At 35.7% G+C, this 6,156-nt stretch overlaps 1 pseudogene; it reads left to right on the forward strand.

Annotated features, from left to right (window-relative positions):
• Window positions 1–2,583, forward strand: part of LOC109094464 — a 129,152-nt pseudogene extending 126,569 nt beyond the window's left edge.
• Window positions 2,584–6,156: the final 3,573 nt, after the last annotated feature.

A 6,156-nucleotide genomic window follows, 5' to 3' on the forward strand; every position in this document is an offset into this window, starting at 1 on the left:
TTTTTAATGAGAGTAAGTAAAGGTTTTGAGGTAAATTATTCCATTTAAAAATGAAATTAAAAAAATAATATGTCAGTTTGTCCATCTTCAAATAGTTTTTTAGATTTTAGAGATTTTTTTTCATGATTATATTAGTTTTTCTTTGTGATACCATTCAAATCTTGGTAAGATTATTATTTATTTATTTTTCTAAAGAAATCTCTTATGCTCACCAAGGCTATTTTTTTAAAATCAAAAATACAGTAAAACCTGAAAGAACGGAAAATATATTGCAATTTAAAAAAAAAAAATCTTTTGTGAATATATTTTTAAAATGTGATTTATTCCTGTGCTATTAAAGCTGAATTTTCAGCATCATTACTCCAGTCTTCGGTGTCACATGATCCTTCAGAAATCATTCTAACATGATGTTTCGCAGCTCAAGAAACATTTCTTCTTGTTATCAATGATGAAACATTGCTACTTAAATTTTTTGTGAAAACTTTATACATTTTTCAAGAAACAAAAAAAAATCGGAATATAAAAGTCTTTATAGTTTAATGCTTCCTTGCTAAATAATATAATGAAAAAATATATATATTTTAGCAGCGGATTTTATCCTAGTGGAAAAGTGCTACAGTGCACATTTCCAAAATGGGCTGGAGAAATACAAGCTACTACAGAAAGTGAAGGTGTAACAGATAGTTTCTTCTTTTTTCAATTACAGGGCAGCGATAGCGAATACGAGTTGGATCCAAGCCGGCAGAAGACCCACTCCTTCGTCAACCACTACATCAGTGACCCCACCTACTATAATTCCTGGCGCCGGCAGCAGAAGGGTGTCTCTCGGCCTCCGGCATATGGCTACGCCCAGCCTGACACAGTGGCGACAAGAGTCCCGACCCCACCCGCCCCCACTGCCACCGTTACCACCTCTGCTGCCCCACAGCAATCCATCCCCGCAGCCCCAGGGCCAGGGCACCCTGTTCAGGCCCAAGGGCAGCCGGACTCCCACCCCGTCGCTGCTGACCTCTGACAACCACAGCCAGCACACCGTGTACAGGCCCCCTAGCAGCCTGGGCACCTCTGCCCAGGTCCCAGCCACAGGATTCTCCTCATTTGTTTGATACAAGACTCTCATTCCAATGACAACACACCTGGGAGGGACTCCTGCAGTATTATTGGTCTGTAATTAATTTTTATTTCTTTTCCGCTGCACCTTGTTGGACATCAAGAGCTGATTTTGGATTTCATTTTGCCAGGTGTGAAGGTGTACTGTGGGTTTTTATGTGCGTGCAAGAGCATCGAAACGTAGACAATCATTCTGAAGGGAATCGTTTGTTGATTGTACATTTTAAAATACATTAACTTCATCCTTCACTGAAAAAAGAAACGTTTTTTTCAGACCATCTGGAGTTTTCTCTTTTCTTTTGAATTTTTCAAGTTTCATATAAGTTTTAGTATTTTGAAATATTCAAGACAAAGAAAAGACAAGGCTAACGGCCTCATACTGTTGGACCCCACTGTAAATGTTTAAACAAACTGCATTTCACATAATGCTGCAGATTTCCAGAGCTCATCTCTATCATTCTGTTTATATGATATCGCTCTGATGTCATTCACGCCGAAATCAATGACAGAATATTTCTAAAAAGCAAAAATATGGCAAAACTCTGATTTTAGTAGTGTCATTCTCTTTAAAGTGAAAAAAGAGAGAATTTTCAGCTCCTTAGACAACAGACTTTCTCATACTTGAAATATTTAACCATAACCCAGGTTGTATGTTTCACATTTTACATTGTTCATAATTTACCCTGGGTTAAAAATTAATCCTAGATATTCATAAACTGACATTTCATACGGTACATTCCTAAATCATGGGTTAATGTCACTATCAGTGTCACTGATTGGACAAACGTAGCACAATATGGAACTATTTTTTGTTTATTATTTGCTTATGTCCAGCCAAGGAGAGGCTGCAAAGGCTGTAAAGACCTGTGTCATTAATTTCATCCTATTTTGATCAATTTGGAATGGAAATTTGACAAATTATGGGACTAAATTTTATTCTACATGATTTATCGTCAGTATTGGGTCAGTGTTTTTGTACAGTTTGTTGAGGATCACCACCCATTAGTTGGTGCTACCATCATCAAACTTCAGTTTTCAAACCCATGGACAAAAATGAAAGGGTTAAGTCACTTTTCATGAAAATAACACCCCATTCCCAAGATATAATCAAACAATGCAAAATATATTGATGTATGAATCATGCATTTGCATTAAGCAAAGTGTAACAAATGTGAATTTGTGCCAATTTCAGTCTCTGAGAGAGTTTTTCTGCTTCTGAAACCAACCGAACGCTGAGGAGCAGAAAAGGAAACAATTTTTATAGCGATATGGAATTTCAATACAAGGCCACTTGCATTTATGTTAGCAAATGATGTCTCATCTGTAATGTCTTCAAGGATATAATAATGCCTTTGGAAAATGAAAAGAAAATAATGAGCATCTTAAAAGTATAGTTTACCTAAAAATGTTGTCATTCATTCACTCTCAAGTTGTTCCAATCCTACATGAGTTTCTTTCTTCTATAGAACACAAAAGAAGATATTTTGAAGAATGTTGGAAACCACAATAGACGGTAGCCACTGACTTCCATAGTATTTTTTTTCCATACTATGGAAGTCAGCAGCTACTGTCAACTGTTTGTTTACCAGCATTCTTCAAAATATCTTCTTTTGTGTTCAACAATGTAAAGAATGAGTATATTATTACAGAATTTGCATTTTTGGGTGAACTATCCCTTTAATAATACTCATACGATTAAGAATGGTCTCTAAAAATTTCTGTTCACATGCAAATCTGTAAGCAGTGGTGTAAAGATACAGTGTGAGTCAATATCTTCCATAGGTAGTGCACATGAAATCTTCATCATTAGCATACGAGCTCCACACTGTGTCAGTTCATTTTGTACAGATGAGTCAAAAAGATCATTGAGTCAGTCTCACGTTCGGGATCCGTTGCTCAGAGGCTGATAAAAATGTCTGCTCTTACAAATGACATTGTATGTATTTCTCTGAATATATTGTAGAATGTGTTTTTACAGTTCACAGTTTGACAGTGTACACATACAGTATGCTTTCGTGTATGTCAGCAGATATGCTTAATTTATTTATAATCGATTGGTTTTATACTCTAACTTAAGAAGTACAGCAGCAGTCTTATGTGCAAAGCTATTTTAAAGGACTTGAAAACTACGATGATCATGATTCACAATATCTCCTGTCTTGTTCTCTGTGAGGTGACTATCACTGTACAAAACTTGATGAATTATATTGGACCTAGGCATGGTTCATATCTAAAATAAATTACTTTATTTTTCAGTGTTTTTGTTGATGTCTTGCTTTGGCTTTTGAAGGTTCAGAAAAATGGCTTTTTTTGTTGTTGTTGTTGTCATTTTCTTGAGGAAAAATGTACAGGAAAATTTTATTTACCACATTTACCAAAGGCTTGTGGTTGGTAAAATGTTAAATATTTTTGAAAGTCTCTTATGCTTATTCAAAGCTGAATTTATTTGATAGAAAATACAGAAAAAACAATAATAGTGTGAAATATTATAACAATATTATTATAACTGCTTTCTATTTGAATATATTCTCAAATGTAATTTATTTTTGTGATGTAAAGCTGAATTTTCAGCATAATATTTCAGGATTCAGTGTCACATGATCCTCCAGAAATCCTTATAACATGCTTTGCTGCTCAAGAAACATTTCTTATCATTTTCAATATTCAAAAACATATTGCTTAATATTTTTGTCGAAACCTTAATATTTTCATGATTCTTAGATGAACACAAAGTTTAAAGTAAATGCATTTATTTAAAATAGAAATCTTTTGTAACAATGTAATAGTGGTTACTGTTACAAAAGATATATTGTACACTGGACAAAATTGTTTTTGCCCCCATTTTTCATGAGCTGAACTCAAAGATCTAAGACTTTTTCTATGTACACAAAAGGCCTATTTCTCTCAAATATTGTTCACAAATCTGTCTAAATCTGTATTAGTGAGCACTTTTCCTTTGCCGAGATAATCCATCCACCTCACAGGTGTGGCATATCAAGATGCTGATTAGACAGCATCATTATTGCACAGGTGTGCCTTAGGCTGGCCACAATAAAAGGCCACTCTAAAATGTGCAGTTTTATCACACAGCACAATGCCACAGATGTCACAAGTTTTGAGGGAGCGTGCAATTGGCATGCTGACTGCAATACAGTAAAACTGCACATTTTAGAGTGGCCTTTTATTGTGGCCAGCCTAAGGCATACCTATGCAATAATCAGTCTAATCAGCATCCTGATATGCCACACCTGTGAGGTGGGTGGATTATCTCGCCAAAGGAGAAGTGCTCACTAACACAGATTTTGACAGATTTGTGAACAATATTTGAGAGAAATGGGCCTTTTATGTATATAGAAAAAGTCTTAGATCTTTGAGTTCAGCTCATGAAAAATGGGGCCAAAAACAAAAGTGTAGTGTTTATAATTTTGTTTCGTGTATACAGGATATAAGAAATATTAAAAAAAAACACAATAATGTAATTATTTTATTATATGTACATTTTACAAACATTTTTGGCTATTATAGTTCTAGTCAATAACTAGGGTATATATTTTAGCCACATTTAAATTCATGACTCTACTTGGTTTGACATTGAAAAGAAAAGAAAGAAAAAATCCATAAAGAAGCGAGACGTTTCAGCAGCTCTTGCCTCATTCCCCTGCAGATACAGTTGAGATAGATTTGGGCCAGATGAGAATGGGTAAGTGAGCACTGAATCATTCAACATCCGAAGAAACTGAGCTTAGATGTGGGAGAGTTCGACTGGAGATAATCTCTTTATTCCAAGCCAGAAAGCATCGATCTGGACATTAGGGGGTAAGAGCAGAGATGTCACAAGAGAGATGAGAAATAATAACCCATGAGGAGGAGAGGTTAAGCTTATAGTGTGGCCTACACAGACAAAACCTATCAATAACCATACCTACAAACATTACAAGCATGCTTTATCTGTATATGAAAATAAATCAACACATATATAATGTTAAGGACAGTAACTGGATGATGCAAGATTGTGACTAACAGACTTTCCCAATGTACTGTCTGCCACGTTAGTTATCAAATTATGACGATGAAAGGCTTCCAGTCATAATGTTCTGCTCAATTCATGTCATTTAACTGACACTGATGGTTCAGGTTGAAAAATAAAAAAACAGTGATATATGACCATACTGTTTGCCTGTTGAGAGCAGATAGTGACCTCACTGTTCAAACATGCCTTTCTTCTGTACACACAGCGCCAAAGGCCTTAAACTGCAAGAGGATACTCCTCTTTAGGCACATGTCTGAGGTGCAAATTACACATAATGGCCTTTTGCAAATTGATTTATGTGAATATACAAACAACAGTAAAACCCTGCGGGCACTGACTAGACCTTCAATGGCACAATGACTAACAATTGTTCCCCACAAGATCCCTATCAAGTTAACTGCATTTCAAAGAGACATCCAAAGACAAAGGCAGGGCCATTGGGAGAGCAGGCACAGTAACACCCTTTTTGCACGCAATATGGACTGTTTAAGGATTAATTGTTAAAAAATCAATTCAGCAGCAAAGAAATTAATCTGAACAGGATGTTCATCTTTAATAGCTTTCCTAAAGCTCAGACCGATCTGAAACCATTTACAAAATAAAAGCAATGTTTTTATTGATCGACATTAAGGGCTGCTTAAAAATAAGCATGCACATCAAATTATCCTGACTCATTGAACCTGGATCAATTAGTGAGATTGCGTTAACTTACAATGTCGTTTATGAAACCGCTTTAGTTCCGATTGATTTGTTAGGTTATTTCAAGTCAGGTTTTGGACTTAAATCCCTGCTTTTCTTAGCATCTTTTATGAAACAGCCCCCCAAGTTTACCAAAATAGTGAAGTTTACCAAAATAGTGAAGTTTACCAAAATAGTGAAGTTTAAAGTGGCAAAGCAGCCAGTCAATAGTACGCTAGATGAATTAATTGTGCTGTTTCTTTAAGCGCAGCGTGTATAGGGGCGTGTCTTATATAAATAAGGGGCGTGTCTGTGGAGAGAAGGGGCGGAGTTGAATG

Source organism: Cyprinus carpio, chromosome B3 (assembly GCF_018340385.1).
Source record: "Cyprinus carpio isolate SPL01 chromosome B3, ASM1834038v1, whole genome shotgun sequence".
NCBI classification, from domain to species: domain Eukaryota; kingdom Metazoa; phylum Chordata; class Actinopteri; order Cypriniformes; family Cyprinidae; genus Cyprinus; species Cyprinus carpio.